Genomic DNA, 24967 nt, shown 5'->3' with positions numbered 1-24967 from the left:
AAAATTAAAAGAAAAAATATATTAGATAATGGAATACAGTTATTCCATTTAAATCAGATTCTTCATGGAATCAAATTAAGTCTTTTACATGAAAAAATAAGGTATATTTTAAATTTATATTTTGATGAAGAAATAAAGATATATTTTAGATTTATATTTCAAAATATAAATATCAAGAACCAAAATTTAAAAGTCAAAAATTAAATAAAAAATAAATTAAAATTCAAAATCATGTTTTATTGAAAGTCTTACAACCCTTTGAATAGAGGCAGAAACCAAAAAAGAAAAAAATGTTGAAAAAATAGTAGAAATAAAAAATACAAAGAATAGAGAAAGTGGGAAAATAAAAAAAGGAAGATGATGATATAAAATTTTATTTTCAAATTGTTTGTTGATATTTTAAGTACGATTGAACATGATAAATACGAATTGTTTGATAAGTATAAAGTTGATTATGCAATAATTTATGTTTTTTATAATTGATATTTTTTGTCAATTTTCTTGAAAATATAATCGAAGAGGTTATTGTTAAAATTAATTTTAAGTGCTAAGAATCTTATAAAAAGGCAAGTAAATTCATTGATATTGTGCTTTAAAGTTAGGAGTTATTTTATCCATAATTATTTTAAATGTTAAATTAGAATCTTATTTGCATTTATCATTGGATGATTTTTGATATATATTTTTTTATTTTTTCAAATAAAACAAACTTTGAGTATATTTTATAGGTGAATTTTTATGTGAGATTAATAGTTATCTAGAAATAATTATCATACTAAAAGATTCAAAAAGTTACATTAATTTATAATTTTTAAAATTTATATATATTCCAATTAAAATATTTATGTGTGCTTTAATATTTGATTCAATTATAATTAATAAATTTTTATTGATAATTATCATAATTATCTATTACGATTTTATTTCTTATGTATCGCATGGACTTAACATTAGTATAGATATATATACATATATAGAACGTGATTGTGGTGTGGATCTATATGCGAATAGACCACACCATAACATTAGCTTATATATATATTTTACTTTCTTTCAAACCTCCTTTTTAATTTAATAAATTTTAAAATTCATTTATAATTTATTTTTTTAAAAACACCACTCATATTATTTTACTATTACTTTTCAAATTGAGCAATGTTCGCGCCATAAATTTTTATTAGCAATGTTCCTGCCATAATTTTTTCTTAATTGTGTATTTATATATATATTTGTATAATGGATATGTGTTTTTAATTTTAAATAATTATGTCAAATCCATTAAAAAAGATTTCTGCAAACAAAAAGAAAAGGTTAACAATGATTAATTGAAAAAGACCCCTATTCTGAAAAAAAAAAAAAAAAAAAAAAAGAGAGAAGCCGTTGCCATTTCAATAAGCCTGTGAGCTGGGTTCGAGCCCTCAGCCAAAAAAAGAAGAAAAATTACAAATGTGCCTCGCTCGTCGGCGTCAGGTGGAGGGAAGCAAAAGAGCCTGAAAACCTCAAAAAGCTTGGACTTTTTCACACTCTCTGTAAGCATATTATATTCCTTTTTACTTTCTTTCACTTTCTTTTCCACTCTCTCAATTTTCAAACTTTCCACCCCTAAATTTCACCTATTTTCGCTTTCTCTAATTCGCACCAATTCGGGGACAACAAACAAAGAAGAAGAAGAAGAAAATTAGAGCTTGTTCACGATCTGGGTCTTCTTTCAAATCCTCTAATTCTGCTTATTCAGGTCCTGATTCGAAGTGTCTTCCACAAGCTCGAACTGTGTCAAAATTAGGGTTTAATACCCACTTCATGAATTAGGGTTCTCTTTGCTACCAACTATGCGTTTCCAATAGATTTGAGCTTTCTAAAGAATTGGGTCTGTTCTTTTCTTCCTCTCTGTCTTTTCTTGGGGAAGTTCCTTAAGAGGTTTGAATTTTCAGCTCCTGCTGTTGCCTGGTTCTTTGTTCTTGGTTGATATATTGCATAAAGTTGCAGTCTTTTGTTTTCTGATTTTTGAGTTTAGGGTTTCTTTTACGGCCTTTGGTTTATGAAAGTAGATTGTTAGACTTTTGGTGGTTTTAGATTTTGTTTGTGGTTTTAGAGAATAGAGATATTATGTCTGTGAACAGTAATAATCAACCTAAGAACCTTGGGGGTGGTTCTTCATCCCCATTTGGTAATGCTGGGATGGTAGCCCCATCTATGGGTGGAAACCCCACATTTTCACAATCACAAGCTCAAGTTCATATTGCTGCTGGCTTTCAAAACCAGTTTCAGCTGTCCCAAGCTCAAGCCATTGCCCAGGCACAGTCAAAAGCTCAAGCTCAGGTTCAAGCTGCTCATGCTCAATTCCAACCTCAGTTGCAAGCACAGGGTCTCACTCTTAACCAGAACCAAGGCATCGCATATCTTGGTTCTTCTTCACCCTGACACCCGGTAATTCAGGCTTGAAGCGATTTCCTCAAAAACCTCCTATGCGGCCACCTGGTATTTCCCCTACGAACATGCTCTCACCTTTGAGAACAATGGAACTTACACCTGCTGCTTGTAGAAAGAAGCAGAAGCTCCCAGAGAAGCAGCTGCAAGATAAAGTTTCTGCAATTCTGCCTGAATCTGCTCTGTACACACAGCTTCTTGAGTTTGAGGCTCGTGTTGATGCTGCTCTTTTTAGAAAGAAGGTTGATATTCAGGAAGCCCTTAAAAGCCCACCTTGCATTCAGAAAACCCTTCGCATTTATGTGTTTAACACTTTTGCTAATCAGATTCGTACAATACCAAAGAAGCCCAATGCCGAGCCCCCTACATGGACTCTTAAGATATAGTTGGGAGGATCTTGGAAGATGGGATAGATCCGGATCAGCCTGGAGTTGTACAGAAAACAAACCCCTTATACCCGAAGTGCTCTTCTTTCTTCAAGAGAGTAACCATTTCCTTGGACCAGAGACTATACCCTGATAACCACATCATTATCTGGTAAAATGCACGGTCACCTGCACCACATGAGGGCTTTGAGGTCAAGAGAAAAGGGGATAAAGAATTTACTGTGAATATTCCCTTGGAAATGAATTACATGCCAGAGAAATTTAAGCTTTCACAGCCCCTAATGGAAGTTCTTGGAATTGAGGTTGATACCCGACCAAGAATAATGGCTGCGATCTGGCAGTATGTGCAGGCTATGAAGTTGCAGAACCCGAATGATCCTTCTTTCTTTCACTGTGATCCACCTCCTCAAAAGGTATTTGGGGAAGATAGGATGAAATTTACGATGGTCTCTCAGAAGATTTCTGAACATTTGTTCCCTCCTCAACCCATATATTTGGAGCATAAGATCAAGCTTTCAGGAAACAGTCCGGTGGGAACTGCTTGTTACGATGTATTGGTTGATGTTCCTTTTCCAATTCTGAGGGGGTTGTCAGTTCAGAGAAGAACAAAGAGATTGATGCTTGCGATGAAGCAATTTGCTCAGCAATAAGAAAAATCCATGGGCACTGTCGAAGGCGGGCCTTTTTCCTTGGGTTCAGTCAATCACCAGTTGAATTTATCAATGCTTTGATTGAATCTCAAAGCAAGGATCTGAAGCTTGTATCTGGAGAAGCAAGCTGCAGTGCTGAAAAGGAGCATCGGTCAGATTTCTTCAGCCAACCGTGGTAAGCTATCCATTGTTATGTTGATAATTGCCCCCTTGGTTTCTGCATTTAAAATATCTACCTTTGCCTTTTTTTCATAAATGTGTACATTTAATATCTGCTGGTCGTTATGTACTAAATGGAAGCCAAATTTATAACTAGTTATTTCATTATCAAAGGGTAGTTTTTCATTATCAAAAGGTAGTTTTTCTTCCCTGTCTAATATGTTGATCTTATTTGAATATGTTGGATGGCGAAGTGGACTCATTTATTTTGGACATGCTGTTTTCATGACTCCCTTTAGACCGAGACATACCATGTATAGTAGAATTCTTATGGCTGTGATTTTATATGTTACTTTGATTTTTTATCCAAACACTTAATCTATTATCCGTATTGCGAACTTTGATGAGTGTGATTGCCTTTTTGTGTGCGTTATTAATTTTAGTGTTCATTCTATCAGGGTTGAAGATGCAGTTATCTGATATCTAAACTGCAAGCCAGTTGCAGGAAGTGATGCTTCTGGAAGTACACGAGAGAAGTGTGGAGCTATTTCTAGGGCAGATAGCTGTGGTTTTCCTTTCAATTTTGGAGTCAAATATGGAAAAATTCAGATGTAACATGTATATCTTGATTGGAGTTAATACTAAGAGAAGGGAGGAAGCTACTTGAGGGGTAAAATGAAACACGACATGTTTTGTAACTCTTTTAACTATTAATTATCAGTGGATTTGTTATGCTAATTATGCTTTGTGCTTAATTTTCGTGTACAAAAATTGTATTATAAGTCTACGGTGCTTGATTTGTAATTTTAAAGATGTAGTTGATGTCGCTGAGGGCTTCTTTTGCTCTCCGCAAGTGTGATTGTGTGGTATTGTTTATGTTATGCACTTTCAAGGACTTCAGTTGATACTTTGCCTTGAAGTTTTGAAAGGTGGTCTTGCCTTCCCAAACATGAGGAGCAAATTGAGAGACGAAGAATTTTCATTTGCAATATCTTATGCGAGACTTTTTGAATTTTAACTTGTGTTAATAAATAGGTTTAATAAAATAATAAACCTGACGTGGATAGAGAAAAACTATGCTATGTTTTTATTTTAGAATTTATTATTAATTTATAGAAATTATATTGGTAATTATTTAAATTTAAAATTAGTATTTATCATTCTTGATTTTCATAGAATACATCGCACAACTAGTAGAAATACTGACTTTCCATTCTAAGTTTGTTTGTTCTTGACAAATGGATATAATAGAGAATATTATTTATGAGAGTGGTACTAGTTTAATTTAAATGCATCTTATTACAAAGAAAATAAAAAACAGAAAATTTAAACTATCATCCTTATTGTTTTGTGAATTTTTCATATGCTACACTACGAAACGTCCTTTTTCATTATATTTCTGCTGCAAGATCACATTGCATGAAATTTTCATTGCAAAAAAATTAAAATGTCCAGGAAAAATGTTTGTCTTCAATATAATTTATCAATTTTTTTTTTTTTGGTTCACATAAACCAAATGATTTGCAAATTAAAATTTGAAAAATTCATGTAGAAAGAGGTAAAAAAAAAAAAGAAAAAGAACCATGTAAGAAACGTGACAATGCGAAAAATGAAAATTAAAGAGGGATTTTTATAATTTATCAAAAATACAAAAGCATGTCCCAAAAAATGCAAATTTTTGTAATAATTATAATAATATATTTTTTAATCTTTTTTTAAAAGAGCCCAATATGCAACAAATCAACAAAATCGGTGTGTTTAAAAGAAATAAGCGGTTGTTCAAAAAAAAAAAAAAAAAAAAGAAATAAGTGGGACAGAAAGGAGGGAGAGCGAAAACGAATGGGAATAAAATGGCGGTGGGTGGTCGGAATTTGCCGGTGGTGGTCGGAATTGGCCCGGGAAATACCGGCCGAACTTCACCTCCTCATAACTCGCGACCCACTTCGAATTTAAACAATTAGAAACCATATTTGAACTCAGAAGAACCAAAATATTGGGAAAAGGGATGGAAGATTGGACTGGGCTGGCCGGAAACGGTGAGAATTGCCGGAAAACTCAAACCCACTGCCACCGACTTCACCGGCCCGATCTGGGCGCGTCCGGTGGCGTTTGGCTGGGAAAATTGGAGGTTGGCGTCGCTGGGGAATGGGCTCCTTCCTTGGCTGGCGCGTGTGGCCGTTCGGTGGCCAGAAATTGAGAAACTTCAAGGACCCAAGAGGAGGAAAAGAAAGAAGAAGAAAGAAAGGTTCGGGGGGCTGGGGGGTGTTTTTCCCACGTGGGGGAAGGAAAAAAAGAAAAGAAAATAAAAAAAAGAAAGAAAAAGAAAATAAAAGAAAATAATTAAATAATATTAAAATAATATTATTGTATAGAATAATAATAAAATATTATGATATTTAATCATGATTGACATGTGGCATTTCACCGTTGTGACACATGGTACCCTTTATTAAGTATTGTTCACATATTAAAAATAATATTAAAATAATACTGTATTTGAAAAATTCTACAGGTCCATAACTTTCAAACCACATGTCTAAATCGGACGTACCGCTAGTCTATGAACTCGTATCGAAGAGTACTTCAAAACCATGTATGAGTCAAAGCTCAACTTTGCATGAACAAAAAGTTAACTCGGGCACCTCTTGGACAGTTTGGACCTCAACTTATTTTGCTTATAACTTATTTTGCTCATAACTTTCAAACTGTAACTCCGTCTTCAATGTGCTACTAGTCTATAGACTCGTGGCAATGTGTAGTTCGTAACGTTACCTCGGTCAATGTGAAATTCCATCAAGAGCAAAAGTCAACATTTGATCCCTTTCCGGTCAATGACGGTCAAATCTGGTCAACCTTGGTCAAATTTGAAAAATTTTCGGTATATTTCGGGACGGAGTGTTAGATATTTCCTTTGAATAAATGCCATTTTCTTCCCAATACAGATCCTTAGACCTGCCTGGAAAATTGGAAACTTATAAGGATATACATTCTTTTGTTCTCCTCTTTCCTTGTCCAGTTCAAGGAACCATCTATCCGGCTTGAACTCTAACCAATTTTTCCCCCACAGTGCTTCCATTCTCCCCATCCCATAGGGGAAGTAGGTCACCCTGTCTCTGGCCCGTACGTGAGTACTATCCGGCAACAAATCATCGGCCATGGCATGCTTTGAATCCCATGCTACTGGCGGGTAAAGCCTCATTGACTCACAAAGGCATGCCTTTAACATCTTCAACTCATTCAGAGATTCGTAACTTAACATTCTTTCTTGCTTCACAACCTTGATCTCATTCACAACTTCCTTCTCCGCGTCTGGATGGCAAGAAAGTAGCCAGAATAGCCATGTCATTGCTGCTGAAGTTGTGTCCCTCCCTGCCATGATAAAGCTTATAACCATGTCCCTAATCACCTCCTCATCATGCCCGGCTGTTATTAGCCTTGTTAAGAGATCTTCACCAACGAATTCTCCTTCTTCGATCTTCTTCTTCCTGGTATGAATTATTTCCATAACATAGGCATGGATTCTTCAACGGCAGCTTTTAGCTTTCTCTCTGATCCAATTCCAAGCCATCTCTTAGTCTTCCAAATTATAAACAAAGGTGCAGCACCACGCTGAGCAGATATAACCGACGCAGCATCGAAAGCTCTAGCAATCGGCGAGGCAGGTTCAGAAGGATCCAAGCAGCAGCGATCAATCCCCAAAGAAACCTTACAAATCACATTGAATGCAAATCTTCTTAGGAGGTCTTGTAACTCTACTTCTTGAGCTGCAGCTGCCAGGGATTCCATGACACACATGATATCAAATTTGCTGCAAACCATCATCACTACGTGCGATCACATGTTAAAATTGCTCATATTCTGGAAACTTTTAATGCGTGTTTCGGAATATGCTTTTTCATTTACACTTTTTTTTATTTTTTTTTATATGTAATTTATTTTTCATAATATTTTTGTCCCAAAAAAAAAAAATGCTTGTAGAAGGAAATAGCGAATATTTGTTCACACAATAACCAAAAAAAAAAAAAAAAAATTTATAATTGTTATGGTATTATCCCTTTAGTATTGCCCAACAGGTAATGTCCGGTGATGATAACTTGGAATCTTGAAAGTCTACAATTAAAAGTCTCGCATCCCAATTGATCAGAAAGCTCTTTATGGTATTTTGGTACTTTAATTAATGCAATGCTTCTTATTTTTCAAGAAATTAGTAGCCATATGCCTGTTTGTTTTCTTATTTAAATTTCATATTTAAAAAAAAATTATCATTAACTTTTTTTTTAATTTTCTATATACATCAAACAAGTTTTTATTAATTATTTGAACTGGTAAAGTTCAATGGAAAGTTAAAAATCTGTAATTTTTGATTGAATAACATTATAAAAATATAATTTTGATTTTTAAAAATTAAAATTAATTGATAAAAATTGATTAAAAAAACTAACATATTAGTTTATTTTGATAGTTTAACTAACTAAAAGGAAGCAAAAATAATTTTAAAAAACCATGAAATTTGAATGAAATAATGATAAAACTAAAAAAAGGTATAAATAAAATTTTTTATCTATTTTAAAAATAAATAAAAAGTATTTCCTTCATGACAACTATTTCTTCTCATAAAAGAAAGAAATTACTAAAAAAAAATAAAAAATGAAAAATTGATCAAATTATAATTACTGAAAAAAATGTGCAGATTCTTTTTCAAATGAGAAAAGAAATAACTCAAATAGTATAAACATCAAATACAAACAGCCAGTAATAAATCAAATACATGATCAAAAGTACTTTCATACCAAAAAAACAAAAAACAAAAACAAATACATAAAAAATAGGTTCGAAATTCTTTTACATCTAGTTTCTTTCAAACACGGCAATGACTTCCGTTTCTCTTTCACCTTTTCTAATTTTCTTTTATTTACTTAATAAAATATATATATATATATATATATATATATATATATATATATATATCTGGATGTGATTTCCTTCCCCTAGCATCCGTACGTGATATATATATATATATGACGTCACAGACTTTGAGTCCAAAAATGACGTCACTGATGATGTGTGCAAAATCATGCTCAGATTTCAGACCCTTCTTTTTTGGTGAATCATGCTCATGCCCTTGAATCCTTCTTAGTTTGTACGGCCGAGGCCACGTCTGCCATGTAGGAGAAGATCTGAATAATTCAGTGTAATTGGACAATCATATCCTCACACCGTGTTTGGTTTTACATCGCACTTAAAAAGATTCTAAAAGCTCCATTGCGTCAAATAAAATTGAAATTGGGTTTTTAAAGGTGTGGTTCTAAACTTCTAATAGCAAAAAGCGAAAACATTTGGTAGAATGGAATTCTAAAATGCTGTGAGAAAATGAAAAAGGAAAAGGGTTTTTTAGTAATTAAAGTGAATACCCTCATACGGGTTTTAATTTATAAAACAATTTTTTGTTATTTCTGTTTAAAGAGCTATGGTAAATGATGATATTATTTTAATATTCTTTTATTTGTTTACTAAGCATAAATATAAAACACTTATTTTTTTATTTCAGTTAAAATAGTTATTTAAATTAAAATTTTTACTATCTTATACCAAACACCTTTTTGTTTTTATGTTAAAATTATACCAAATGCCAATTCATTTTTTTATTATTATTAAATATCTACCAAACCGCTCTACATATGTATGCGGGGAGCTCTTTTTCATTTCTCTCTAAGCCATCTCAAACACTTTCTAAATGCATCAACCAAAGCATCTTTCCGGTACCAATGCATTGCATAAAGTGTTTCCGTTGGTCTCTGAAAGAAAAAGATCATCTAGTATAGTAATGCCAGCAAAATAATCCACAGGAAAGCCATTAATATTTTCCCTATTTAATTGCTTTGAATTAGGGAAAGGGAAAAAACAATAAGATAGTGTGGCTTTTGGGAAGCCATGGGAGAGGTGGGAATAGAAGTGCGCTGTGTTTCAAATTCTTCAATTCGACACGATTCGATGTTGAAGATGATGAAAAGCTTTGATTCTTCGTCTTCTGTACAAGTCCTTCCCATAACTGATAGTCCCACATTAGTCTTCTTTTCCGTCATCTCCGCCTTTAAATCCAATTGAAGCTTGGCTTCCAATCACTGAGTCTAGGAATGGCAACACTTTCTCTGCTATGTTTCATCTTCTTTGTTCAGGAATTGGAATTCAAGCACTTTCGCTTCCCTTTGCTTTTGCATCTCTTGGATGGTAATAAGTAATTTTGTTCTATTTGGATCTTTTTTATGCGATTATTTTCTTTTTTTACCCATAAATGCAATCAATTTGGCTCACAGATTCAATCCAATTGTTAATCTTGTTTTAGATTATTATCCAAGAGTGTTTCAGTTAGATTTCTGAAGTAGTTTGATTTTGTTTAACACAAATCCAAAACTGACCGAATCTCTGAATCTTCCGGAGTTGTGGTGGGGTCATGGAGGGTTTCCTGGCGAGTTCTGGGCAGTGCGTGATGTAGATTCCTAGGTTGGATCCAAGACTTAAAAGAGTCAACTTTTTATATGTGGTTAATTTGTCGATTTGTTTCTTTTGTTTTTCTTTTTTTTGATAATATTGTTGGTTAATCTTACGTTCATTAATTATATGATTTGGAATGGAAAGTTCACATTTAAATGCTCTAAGAATATTGTTTTTGACATAAGACAGTATTATTGACAAAATAATAGGAACTTGATGATATAAATATTTCAAAATATTTTTAATTTTATAAAATTAGAAAGGTACAAATTAATTATGACAAATTGATTATTTTCATTTTAATTTGATTTTTGGTACTTTATCATAACTTATAAAATTAAGATATTATTCATGTATGTATGTAGGAATGTTTTGTAGAATGGCAAGTTCAAATTTAAATGCTTTAAAAATATTGTTTTTGATATAAGACAATATTATTGAGAAAATAATACAAACTTGATAATATATATATATATATATATAGATATTAAAATATTTTAATTTTATAAAATTAAATAGTACAAAGTAATAATGACAAAGCGATTATTTTTAATTTAATTTGATTTTTTGACATTAACTTATAAAATCATTATATTATCCATACATATATGTAGGATCGTTTTATGATAAAAATAGATAATTTTTTTTTTTAAATCATCGTTATTACACAAAGATGATAGCTTTAAAAAAAAAAACTGTCATTTTTTTATAACGTCTGCACAATCAAAAAATATGAACATTCCCATAATACAATTTTATTATATATATATATATATATATATATATATATATATATATATGTATATGTATGATATATGATAGCATATACCATTTACTAATAATTACTTCCAAAAAAAAAAAAAAATTCATTTGGCTATACGTGAACTCGGCTATTTATTATATTTACCATAATACTATTATTGTTTTCTATTTTATTGATACATTGCTTTGATCGAATAATCCACAATTTTTTTTTCACCTTTTTTTTTCCTTTTAATTTCCATTAAGATAAAATAACGTTCTCAGCTACCATCTTTAAGTTTTGGGACCCAGACCCAACCAAAAACTAGGCCGGTGCACATTGAAACCTGGATTTGGACATATATATTATTGAACAAAGTCCAAAACCTATTTAGTTACTTACCTAAATTCATTCATATAAGATTCCCCATCTTCTCCCAATCCAAGTACCATATAAGATAATCTCGAGTTGATTAGAGTCCTCACAGCTGAGGAAATCAAGGATGTTATCTGGAGCCTTCATCCTCTCAAAAGTCCTGGTTCAGATGGTTTTTCATGCATATTTTTAAGGAGGTATTGGAGAACGGTGTAGGAGAAAGTTGTGAGATTCACACAAGAATGCTTCAGAATCAAAAGAATCCCTCAACCAGCCAATGAAACCTTCATAGTCTTTATCCCCAAGACCGATTAACCGCAGAATTTTAACCAATTCAGATCGATCAGTTTGTGCAACTTCGTTTATAAAATTGAAGCAAAATTTCTAGCTAGATGACTCAGTTTCTTGATAGACAAGATCATTTCCTCCAACCAAGGAGCCTTCGTTAAAGGCAGGTAGATTACCGAAAACACAGTTATTGCACAGGAAGTTGTCTTCTAGATCAAAACTCATAAGGGAAAGAAGGGTCTGATGATTATCAAAATTGACTTAAAGAAAGCCTACGATCGTTTAGAATGGAGTTTTATTGACAAGGCTCTCGTGGTGTGGGGCTTTTCTTTGTACTTTCGATGGATGATCATAAGTTCGGTTAATTTTTCCTTACTTTTGAATGGAAGCATATGTAGATCTTTTAAGCCAGAGAGAGGCCTTCTACAAGGCGATCCACTGTCACCTTTTCTTTTCATATTGAGCTCGAAATTTCTTACAAGAATGCTTGCAAAAGAGGAGGAACATGGAAGGCTAAATGGCATCAAAATTGCCTAAAATGCTCCTGCCATATCACATTTGATGTATGCAGATGACCTCCTGATCATGTGTCGGGCAGATCCTCAAGAAGCCATGGTTGTTAACAAATGTTTAAGTAAGTATTGCAGCTAGACGGGGCAGAGGGTTAATACTAAAAAATCCAATATTCTCTTCTCAAAACATACCCCTAGGCAAGACAAAAAAGCAATAAAAGATATCCTGGCTTTCAAGGAAATGGGGAGCAATGCCATCTACTTGGGAAACTCCTTAGTTATGGGAAGAAACAAATTGAAGGAGTTCTTCTAACTCAAAGAAAAAGTTAGGAGTAGACTGAAAGGATGGAACAAAAATCTCCTCTCCAAGGTGGGCAAAGCCACTCTAATCAAATCAGTTGTCTAGGCCATTCCAACCTACACCATGTCTAACCATCTTGTGACGTCAGGAGCTTGTGAGGAACTTGATGGTTTAGTGCACAAATTCTGGTGGGAGTCCAAGCCTAAGTCCTCAGGATACCTTGCACTAAAAGCATGGGAAGATATTTGTAAACCAAAAGAATTAGGAGGGCTGGGTTTCAGGAGATTTAAAGACATGAACCTATCATTTATTACTAAACTTGGTTGGAAGATGGCAAGTGGAGAAGATAGCATTTGGACAAGGTTGCTGAGAGCAAAATACCTCTCTAACACAACTTTTTCTGGTTACACACTAAAAATAGGGACTTCCAGCGTTTGGCAAAGAATAGTTAAAACAAGGAAGATCCTCCGCAAAGGTCTTACTCTCATTTTGGTGATGGAGCGAGCATCCATTGATCTTTGGAAAGACCCATGGCTTTCCGGACTCCCAAATAAGAATCCGATAGCAAAAGAGGATATAATTACTTCCAACTAGAGAAGGATTTATGAACTATGTGATGAGAGCTCACAATCTTGGAATGAGGCTTTGATTCATAATATATGCAGCATGGAATCGGTAGAAGCTATTCTTCAACTAGAGTTGCTGCGAACCCAATATGAAGACAAGCTGATTTGGCAATGCAATAAAGAAGGAAAGTTTTCAGTCAAGAGCTATTATGGTATGTTGTTTGAAGAAGAATCGCAGAGAGGGGGTAACAAAATTTGGAGGAAGCTTTGGAAACTTAAAATCCATGAGCGGCTGAAAATTTTTCTTTGGAGAATTTTAGCTAATGCCATTCCCACTCATGAGGTTCTTTTTAGTAAAACTGAGAAGGGAGAGCAATGTTGTATTTTGTGTGAAGCAAAGGTTAGAAATAGCTTTCCACATCTTCAAAGAATGCCATTGTATAAGATGGATTGCCTTTGCAAGCTTTTAGACTTGATAATTGGAAGGTCTCTAATATTGGGGAGCTCATGGACTTTTGCATTAACCCTAAGCCATAAGCCTGTTTCCAAAGCATGGAGGGATGAACTATATCTATTTTTCTATCATCACTCATGTATTTTGCATGGATTTGTAGGAATGAGAAATTCTTCTCCAACGTCACACCAAATATGGAAGTGGTCTTTCGATTCAATCGCCTTGTGGATGAATTCATATATGTTGAGAAAGCTGACAAGAATATCTCAAAAAAGCTCAAGGACTATTGGGAAGCACCTTCGGAAGGCTGGTGGAAAATCAATATTGATGTAGCCTTTGTTAATGGCAAGGCAGGTTTAGCTTTCGTTGCTAGAGATAACATAGGGAATCTTCTTCAGCTTGCATCGAATCTGGATGCTGTGGTTCTCTTTAGGAAGCTGAACTTAAGACGCTAGTTTGGATTGCAAAAGTGGTCGCAGATTTGAAATGGGACAAGATTTACTAGTCTTCAAACTTGACAATGGTTGTTAACGGAATCAATGACCAAGAGGACCCCTCATCTTGGATGACCAAATACGACTTCATTTATCTTAGATCCTTATTTACTAGTTTTGATTGGTTTATCTCATGGAATTCCAGGGAGTCTAATAGATTGGCAGATTTTGCTTGCCAAAAAAGCTTTGTATGATAGTTTGTTATTTAACATTGGTTGTAATTTATCTTCCCTCCCTGGAGACATTTTGAAAATCCAGGCATTTGATATGCTTGACTGTGGTGCTTCTGTGTAATTCCTTCGTTTAGGAGGCTTTTTGTGCGCTTCTGTAATGAATTCAGTATTTATCAAAAAAATACCACAAAATAAAAAAGGATAAATCTAGAATGATCAAATTTTTTTACTAAAATTTTGGTATCTATGATTTGACATTTTTTGAGTGATTTATCTTCCCATGAAAATAGAATAAATTAATTTAACACTATTAAAAAATTGCCATGTAATTAGTTATCAAAATTTTGGTAAAAAAAATTTGATACCTGTAGGCTTGCTTAATAAAAGAGTACCAACGATATTGGTTCTCAATGACTCACTCTCAAAGGTGTACATATATATATATATATATATATTTTTTTTTTTTTACCAAAATAAACTCTCTAATGTAATTTTTGTTTTTTAATTTTTGGTAAATAACTCTCAAATGAATTTATTCACCAAAAATAAAACTCTAATGTATTTTTGTACTATGTTACAACTATTAGTTTTTTTTTCACCTACTAGGAGTATAATAATGTAGAAAAAAATCGTATAATAAAAAAATTATAATTTATCTCCACTATCATTTTTGAGAAGTAGCAACTTTATCATTAAGAATCATGGTGTTTCCATAGTAGATATACTTACAAAAGACGAGTACTCCCAGTATGATTTTGGATCATGTAATAAATTTTAAAAAAAATTCTGATGACACGAAAATTACTATTCAATTCAGTATATGAAGCATCCAGGAGTTAATTAATTTCTTAATTGTTATTTCTGAAGCCAAAGAGAAGACAAAAGAAAAAAAAAAAAAAAAAAAAAAAAAAGAAGAAGGGAATCAAATAAGCATGAGTGTAACATATGAGTTGCATTATTGAATGAGTGCAGGGCATGGGGGATGATAAGCATTTCGGTGACATTTATGTGGCTGCTTTACACCACATCACTTCTCAGAACTTCATGAATCTCCCTCTAGACCTCGCTGCAGCAGATACTTCCTCCTCGCAATAACTGCTTTTGATTGGTACAACCACTTCTTTCGATCATACTTTCTATTCATTTAGAAGGGTCTAATTTATTAAACTATTAATCCGACAGTAACAGCCACCGTGTTTTCTTGGACAATCATTTGAATTTAAGTCTTTTCATTTTAACATAAAAATATAATAAAAGAGATTTTGTTTTTAATCAAACCGCTGCTGCCGTATCTGACAAAATTATGCCTTAACCAACAAACTGTTAAAACCAAATTGGTACATATTTTTTCATGCACAAAGTTGGGGAAACTGCTATCCATATTCCCAGTAATGTACCTATCAGGGGGAACATGTGTGATGCTGAGCATCACAGGAGGTGGGACCATGCAGCTTCCGTTTAAAACCGTATGTGGCGAAGTAGAAGATTGCGATGCCAAGTCATTGAGCGGTGCAGAGTGGCCTTTGGTGTTCACCTGCTTGGCTATATCCATGGCTCAGCTTCCCAACTTGAATTCTATAGCCGAAACGTCTTTGATCGTTGCCATCATGGCTTTGGGCTATTGTACGGTTCTTTGGGCCTTTTCTATCGGCATGGATAGGCCCACATACATTTCACGAACCACTTGTAAAGAAAGAATCTGGTGTGGAGATGTTTGGTGGAATTTTGAGTGCAATTGGGATCATTGTTCTTTGCTTCAGAGGGCACAATGTTGTGCTTGAGAATCAGGTCAGCAGAATTAATCTTTTTTTGGCTTTGTTTATTCATTCGGAATTTGAATTTGAGAAATGGGTTTTGAGTCTAGATTTTGGCATCTGCTCAGACTTTCACCTTGTTTGTTGCCTGTGGCACAATTTGAGTATCAAAAAAAAAAAAAAAAAAAAACCAAACTTGTATATATACCAAAAGTTAGCATGTCACATTATAAAAAATTTCCTTTGTTTTTCTAATTTTTCAAATTGTTTTTGTCATTTTTTTTTTTTTTTTTTTTTACGATTTAAACTTTATCGTTTCCATCAAAGTTTCATAAATTTTAAAATACTTATTTTACTATGTTAAATGAAAAGTTTAAGGATAACGATGAAAACGATTTATGATATTTAATACTTATTTTTGAACTCCACAAAACTATGTGCAAATTGACAATAGCTGAGTAGTAAGTTTTAATTGTTATTACATTTGTATATCAAATAAGCCAATAATATCCCAATGACTCAGGGGACATTGCCTTGAGATTCAAAACAACTATCCCGCAAGACAATGTGGAGAGCAGTCAAAATCTCATATACACTATAGCCATGTGCTTGTTTTTCCCTAGCAATAGCAGGATTTTGGGCTTATGGAGACGAGGTAAACAAAAAAAAAAATCAACCATCATAAATGCTTTCTTGTCCCATTATTTACATTAACATATATTTACAAACATATTTCAAATGAATTATTGTCATAGATACCCTTCAATGGAACAATACTGACTGCTATTTTGAAATGTACGCCATGGTCGTTTACGACAACTTGGAGTTTAGGTATATCAGCAGCAAGAAAAAGAAGTGCCCAAGGTGGGTTAGAAATTATATTCGGCTTTTCTTTGGAGGGCTGGCTTTCTTCATAGCTGCGACTTTTCCATTTTTGGGTAGCTTGGCTCCTCTTATTGAAGGCATGACAATGCCTTTGACTTATGTTTATCCATGTTTCATATGGATAGCAATAAAGAGACCAAGCTCCAAGAGTGCATTGTGGTGGGTTAATATGGTTTTGGGTTGCTTGGGAGTAATTTTGAGTGTTTTATTAGTTGCTGCAGCCATTTGGAATTTGGCGGATAAAGGCTTAAATGCCAATTTTTTTTACCCTTAATATTAGTGGTATTTGGTTATAAAAAAATATCACTAACAAGTAAGGTTCAAAATATCTTGTATAGATGAACTTATTGAATGTCGAAATATTATTAAAAAAAAAAAAAAAAAACCTTTTAGAAATGTGAAAGTATCAAATAATATTTTATAATTGACCTTTCAAAAATAGAAAATTTTTGTAGAAATATAAAAAAAAGAATGGGTATTTCAAAACTTGCTAATAATTGGAATTACGCACATATATATATATATATATATATATATAGTGGTCAAAATTTTGGAAAGGCCATGATGTATCAAATAGTCGCAGCTTATGTGGCTGCCATTTTGAAGATCATTTTGCAGCTAATTATTTTCTTTATTTTTTTTTTTGTCTATATTGTTTTTATCAAGTTAATTTTATTACATATAACATCTTTGATAATATTTATGGTTCTTTTTTTTTTTTTTTTGGAGACTAAGAATACATGAATGATAAATAACTATTCTAATTTTGTAATGGTAATAAAAAAATTAAACAAAAATCTATCAAATTGAAACTTGCTTTATACGCATGTGCCACTTGGTAATATGTCATTAGCTTTTATTTTAATTTGTTTATGTAAAATATTAGCGTAAAATATTAGCTAATAGTCATTATAGTTTGTTAGTCATATTAAACAGCTATTAATTAGAAATTAAGAAAGAAAAAAATAAAAAAAATAAAACTAAAAACAAACACAATTTGAAAGCCCATTTAATTTGGTATTTAAGTATTTTTCTTTTTCAATTTTATAGTTTATTTAGATCCTTAGCAAAATCTAACCATCACTAATTAATTTTGATATAAATACATTACATACAATTAGATAAAAATAAATTAAAATAAAACTAAAACTAAAAATCAACCACGTTACCAAACTGTACCTTAAATTTAATTTTTTTATTTTCTGTTTTATCTTTTTTTTTTTTTTTTTTGAAACTTGTAACTAGTTTTTTTGTAGCTAGCTAAATAAAAAACCCCTTCTCCTTCACTTTGGTCCTTATTTTTTGTACTTTTGCAAAAACGTATATTTGCATTGGAAAAATTCAATATAGTCCCTCATTTTCATTTTTGTTTCAGTTTAGTTTCAATGTGAATCAAATTATTAAAAAGCTTATAATGTTATTTAGATCAAGATTTAAATTCTGGATGCGAAGACGTATTCTCTATTATTTTACCGCTACAAAAACAGTAATAGTTTGAACAACAGTGAATAAAAAATTTTAAAAAAATATATAAGAGGCTAAAATTATACAGAAATGAAAAATAAAAGGACTACAATGGAATTTTGCAAAATATAATGAAAATCTATAAAAAAGAATTAAAAAAAAATTGGCTATATTGAACTTGGATAGGTTAAAGGTTTTTGTTTCTACCATGAAAATATGACTCATTTTTTAATGCCAAAAATACATTCATTTTCAATTAAACTGTTGATATGTACTAAATACATGAATAAATACTTGAATATTATTTAGTTGGGATCCGCCAAACATTTAAATAATATTTGGAAATTTGAAACTAAATATTTTCTCAAATGCATAGGGATTTTTTTAAAAATTTACGCAAATTGCAATAGTAGTAGAAAAGATGGTCGTGTATAAGGAATGTCATTTTCAAAAATAATAAAAGAATATAATGTATTTGTTTACTTTATATTCTCTGTGTATCTTAGATATATCCTGGCAGAGACCTAACTCGTACTAATACACTGTTAAGATAAATACATTCCAAATGTAAAAAGATAAGCTCAAAACTATTAAATGGGATACAAGAGTGTGCATTGATATAATGCTCTTGGCACATGGTAAGAGGCCTTAACCCTTTCCTTTTTTAAGGTTAATTTCACATAAGTCTCTTTAAATTTGGTTTAATTACAAAAATATTATTGAATTTCAAAAATCACTTCCATCATCCGTTGTTTACTCAATTTTTTTATTGCTAAAATTCTATTAGGAATAACATTGTCATAATGCACGCCCTTAGAATAACACCTAATAGGGGCCCATTTAAAATGGAAGTCTGGTTTGTGTTGGATTAGAGTTATTTAAGTTCAGCCCAACCAAATTGAGGCTATTTTAAGTTAGGAGATTTTGATCCGTTGTCCCTTTTGCAAGAGAAAATTTTGCGTACCACCATGATACCATATCAGAATATGCTACTTTCATTAGTTTTTTTGCCACATGTTAAGATTATTTGACATCTGTTTTTTTATTTGCCTCATCATTTAAAATTTTCCAAACTCACAATTTTTTATTTTTTTGAAAAGGTAACATAATTATATATATATATATATATATATATTTTTACAATGGCTCTTTTTTCTTTCGTAGTGACACTATATGTGCAGTTTCACAAGTAACTCCGACCGTAGTTGGAGAAAATAATAGCAAACATGTTAGCCGGATTTTACACGCATAAACCTCCCATGGAGAAACCAAAGTGTGGCTCTCCCATTTGCTTCTCCATTTTCTTAAGCTTTTGGGTTATTTTTTTTTTTTATTTTAGTATATTTTTTTCAATATATAGGTGGTGAATTAAAAATAGGAGCAGATTTGGAATATTGACGCTTTGTTGTGGCTATACTTCGCCATTTTTCTGAACTTTGAGCCATTTTTCTAAACTTTGAGGGTTTTTTTTTTTTTGTTATTATTATTATTATTTTATCTGCAAAAGTGAATGAAATGTTGCTTCAGGTTTGAGATCTCTAGAGGATAAGTTTTATTTTATTACTTTTGTAAGAATTATCAATTAAAATTGAAATTAGACAAATGAAATATTGGATATGATGCTTGTTCGGTTTTTTTCTTTTACCGGTAAAAAATTTCATCAAACTTTCTAGGAAAAAAAAAAAATCCTTCATCAAACTTAGATGAAGACTTTTTGTGTTTGGATCTGGCCATCTATCAGTAGATGAAGAACCTCCAAAATAACTAACTTCAACATACCTATTTGATGTATTTTGTGATCTGCTTCATAATATAGAGCAGGTTTAGTAGTCTATCTAGTATAATATTCAAGCTCTATCACTTAACGATTGCGAAACCATGGAGGAAGCCAGATCTGGAATATGAAAGATCGTTCTTCAAAACGTACGAGTAATTTTTTTAAAAATTTTTAAAACTTTACTTTTTTTTTATTAAAAAAATGGTGAGCTGGATATTTTTGAATGACAAAATAAATGAAGGAACAGGTGTCAAAAATATTAACACGTGGCAATAAACTAATGAAAGTGGCATAATCTGATATGGTACCATGGTGATATGCAAGATTTTCTCCACTTGGAAGGGCTTTTAGGATAGATATCCCGTCTTATCTTATTTTTGTTTTGTTTTATCCTCTCATTTTTTAATATTTCTAAACACCATTGAAGTCAAAATTAAAGGAAAAGGAGCTCATGGGTTCTTCTTTTTTATTTTTCTGTTTTTTCTTTCTTTCACTTCCAGAAACTCCTCTTCTCCCATGCTGTGCAGGTTCTTCTTCTATTTATTTTTTTGTGTTTTCTTTCTTTTACTTCCCGAAACTCCTTCAAAGTGCACTCCCATGCTGTGCGGGTTCTTTTTTTTTTTTTTTTTTTCACTTCCAGAAACTCCTCTTCTCCCATGCTGTGCGGGTTCTTCTTCATTTTTTTTTTCTTTCTTCCTTCCAGAAACTCCTTCAAACTGCTTGTATTGAATCAAAAACTTAGAATGGATGAAAAAGTGATTTTTTGTTTTTTTGGGTTGAAAAAGGTTAAGAAAATTACGGGTGGTCGTGTTTTGTGGAAAAATTGGACAAAGGGAGAGATAAGGATATCCATGTCTTTTGAATGTTTTTTAAATGCATAATAGATATTAAAGGGTAAAACAAAAAAAAATGAGATAGGAGAGGATATCTATCCTTAAAGCCCTTCCAATAGGGGGAAACGGGCCAAATTACCCTTTAAATTTGGCTAAATTTAATTGATGGATCCTCCTATGTATACGAATATGCATTCCAAGAAACAGCCGTCGAAAAAAATAATAATGTAATATTTAATCAAAGATGAAATAGTTAATACAAGAAGAAGAGGAATGAACTATGGAAATGACATAAATTTTAGGATTTCAGCAATCTCTAAAAATTTTACTGGTTTGAACTGTTTATATTTCTACTCCATAATACTCTGAATTTCAAGCCACAGATTCATTGACAGCTCCAAATAAATGTTGCTCATTAGGATCTCAACCATTTAAAATAAATAAGGCTTTGCTTACAAATATAGAAGGGGTTTTTTGGCCCATTAACCAATATTTGGGCCAATATGTCTCAAATATTTAATTTCTTTTAGTGAAATTTTCAATATCCAATTGCATTTGTAGAGTTCTTTTAAGGGGAATTTGGTCCAATGTCCCTTTTAGATGGACTATGATGATATATATCCTTTAATTAGTCAATTTTTTTTTTGTCCTTTAATATCCATTATATTTTTAAAAATATTTAAAAAAATCTGTATGTCCTTTATTTTAGATTTAATATAAGAAAACTTTTTGTGGCTCCCCCGATTTGGCTTCTGGGTTCTTATCAAAAGCCAATGCTGAAATTAGAAAGAGGACCAAATCTAAAGACAACAAGTTTGAGTTCGAAGAAAGCAATGCTCAAATCTTCTGGCTAATGCTTGATGATACCCATCTTCAATCCCGCCTTTATTTCTACGACTATCGGAATGCTTTTACCTTCTCACTTGTAGTTGTTTCTTCTCTGCTACTTCAGAAATACTTGAATGGTGGATTGGAAGAATCCGGATCTTTAGCAAATGGTGGTTTTGTTCCGGTTCTACTAGGATTTATGGGTGTTTTTAAGTTTTTTACATTGCTCGCCAAGATGTCTTTTAAAAAAACAGCGTCAAGGAGGCTGGAGAAGCCGTGAATAGAATCACCAAAAATTCGAAAAACTTTATCAAATTGGCAAAAAAATTTGATTACCGTAGGGCATTTGGTAATTACCAATGAAACCTATGGTAATCAATTTGTCCTTACTGAAAAAATTATCATAGGTTTCATTGGTAATTACCGAAATCCCTGTGGTTATCACATTTTACCAATTTTTTTGCCCCCACAAGTCCCCTAATATGTGTTAAATGCAGCAACATGAAAAATATACATTCTTCAATGATCCTAAGGAGAAAAAATCCCAAAAGTTTGGAAAAAGTTCTCAAATTGCCAAAAAAAATTTATTACTGTAGGGTCTTCGGTAATTACCGTTGTAATCTACGATGATCAATTTGTCCTTGTTGGAAAAATTACAGTAGGTTTCATCGGTAATTACCGAAGCCTCTGTGTTAATCACATTTTACCATTTTTTAGCGCCCACAAGTCCCCTAATGCGTGTTAAATGAAACAACATGCAAAATATACTTTCTTCAATGATCCTAAAGAGAAAAAAACCCCAAAAGTTCTGAAAAAGTTCTCAAATGGGCACAAAAATTTGATTATCATAGGGCCTTCAGTAATTAGCGATGAAACCTACGACAATCAATTTGTAGTTGTTGGAAAAATTATCGTAGGTTTCATCGGTAATTACCGAAACCCCTATGGTTATCACATTTTACCAATTTTTTGGCCCCCACAAGTCCCCTAATGTGTGTTAAATGCAACAACATGCAAAATATATATTTTTCAATTATCCTAAGGAGAAAAAACCCCAAAAGTTCTGAAAAAGTTCTCAAATTGGCACAAAAATTTGATTGTTGTACGGCCTTCGGTAATTACCAATGAAACATATGGTAATCAATTTGTAGTTGTTGGAAAAATTACCGTAGTTTTCATCGGTAATTACCGAAACCCCTATGGTTATCACATTTTACCAATTTTTTAGCTCCCACAAGTCCCCTAATGTGTGTTAAATGCAACAACATGCAAAATGTTTTCCACTTTATTAGACAGTTAATGAGAATGAGGGTAGATGAGAAATGGAAGATGGTTCCATTTATTCAACACTTTCATATCCATTTATTTAAATATTTTCTGCACAATTAATTCCCTCCTGACTACTCTCTTTTGGACATACTACTATGGAGCCGCATTTTAAAAGAGATTGGAAGAAGCTTTTAAGCTGGGAGTAGTCTCCAATTTAAAACTAACTAAATTTTAATGCATACCATTCAAACAAGTTCAAATGGTCCCAAACTAGAGAGCCAATATTTGAGAACTCAATTACCATCCATTTAAATTCTCATCCTTCTTATTTCTTGCTTTTCCACATCTCAAACAATATGAAGAATTTAATAATGAAATTGGATTCGTACACTTCATCTTGACATGAGAATCATGTAGAAAAACTAAAAACTAAATCTGAATTAGCAAGAGAAAAATGTACAAGTGTTTTATGAATAAAATCTAGAGAATATTACAACTCCTACAAACGAATCTATTCGTATCAATCATAATTTGACTCAAAGTTCCCCATCAATGTCAAAATCTCAAATACCAACTGGCACCACAATTGGTATAATGCCAAACTTTAGTGATAGCATTAAAAGCATACGGGGCACCTCCACTATAACGGAGACTGATTTGATACCTGGATGAAATCGAACGAAATATCTACGTTTCAAAGAAAATAATTAAATACCTAGAGTATCCATAAAGAAGTATAAAGGTTCAAATCTAACAATTGAGGCAATAGCTCATACCCAGTAATAATAGAGGAAAGTAGTAAAACACACTTGCCTTCATGAGCATTAAGGTAAGACCCAATTCCATGGCCTGTACCATGCCGATAATCAATACCATTTTTCTGTAGTGGAACTCAAGCAAGAATGTCTAGGGCATTACCTGTAGGAAAATGAACATGTATCTTCCTATCACACAATCTTATAAGAATATAGTCAATACATTTCACTTAAAATGAAATACATAATTTAAAAAATAAAATAAAATACCGTTGGTTCCATTAGGAAATTAAGCATTCCCAAGTGCGATATGACCCTTGAGGACCTGCAAAATGAAGCAAGCAAAATTACTTTTCAAGACTTATAATGATAATAAAAAGGAAAAATAAAATAGATTAGCACTTACTGTAGTATAGCATGCTTTAAATAGATTAGCACTTACTGCAGTATAGCGTTTTCAACTATATCACTTTTTAACAAGAACATTTGAAAGTAGTTGATAAAGTAGGAATTAACATATCCATGTCAAAGTTCATTTTAAAAGTGGAAAACCCTTTATTTCTCTTGATATATTGGAATTTGTTATGCATAGAATGTCATGATAGCTTTGTAAAGTGTTTGCTAAAGTAGGAGTTAGCATATCCATGTCAAAGTTCATTTGAAATTGGAAAACACTTTATTTATCTTTATATGGTGAAATTTGCCATGCTTGCTTCAGAAGCAGGTTGTGCCCATGCAATACAACTTAAGAACCATTACCACTCATGTGCACAAATGACAATGTTAGAGATACTTCTTTTGAAGTTCACAGATATCATATAAAATTTTCAACCATTGCCACTTATTATCATATAGAATTTTCATTTGAAGTTCACAGTACCTTTTTTACTGCATAAAAACTCTCCAGCTTATCGCTTGCAGTCACCTCTGTCAGTTTAAGTGTTTGCCTGCAATCATTGCATCATTATTTGATTAGTGTGTATTGAAACTACACACACAGAGCATTGCATGCAGACACATAGAAATATACACAAGCTGTGTACTGACAAGTTGTTTGATACGGTTTATGTCCTTTTACATTCCTCTTTCAGGCAATATTTAGGCCACAATACATCTTAACTAGTATTTCAATCAAAAAAACAACCTAAAAAAACAAAACAAAAAAACAAAAAACAAAAAATGAACTTACAATTGTTTTTTCTTAGTCACTTCGTCCCCCTCCAAGAAGTAACCAGAAACCCCATATATCTCCTGCATCTATATATGCACTAAAAGCTTCGACAAATGTCCAAGTTTGTCCAACTGTACACACCAATCAAAATATGTATCTTAAATATGAACATAAATCCATGACAAGAAATGCACGGTTAAGTTTAACATACC

The 24967-nt window shown here is 32.3% G+C and overlaps 3 pseudogenes; 2 read left to right on the top strand and 1 right to left on the bottom strand.

The window, feature by feature from the left end:
- The first annotated feature begins 1387 nt into the window (after positions 1-1387).
- Positions 1388-4377, top strand: LOC132799499 (SWI/SNF complex component SNF12 homolog; annotated as a pseudogene).
- Positions 4378-6180: 1803 nt separating this feature from the next.
- On the bottom strand, positions 6181-7417 carry LOC132799406 (cytochrome P450 94B3-like; annotated as a pseudogene).
- A 2136-nt stretch (positions 7418-9553) lies between these two features.
- On the top strand, positions 9554-21840 carry LOC132799405 (lysine histidine transporter-like 8; annotated as a pseudogene).
- Positions 21841-24967: the final 3127 nt, after the last annotated feature.

Source organism: Ziziphus jujuba, chromosome 9 (assembly GCF_031755915.1).
Source record: "Ziziphus jujuba cultivar Dongzao chromosome 9, ASM3175591v1".
Taxonomy (NCBI): Eukaryota; Viridiplantae; Streptophyta; class Magnoliopsida; order Rosales; family Rhamnaceae; genus Ziziphus; species Ziziphus jujuba.
Note: the sequence above shows the minus strand (reverse complement) of the source record. Positions and strands in the feature narration are given on the sequence as shown.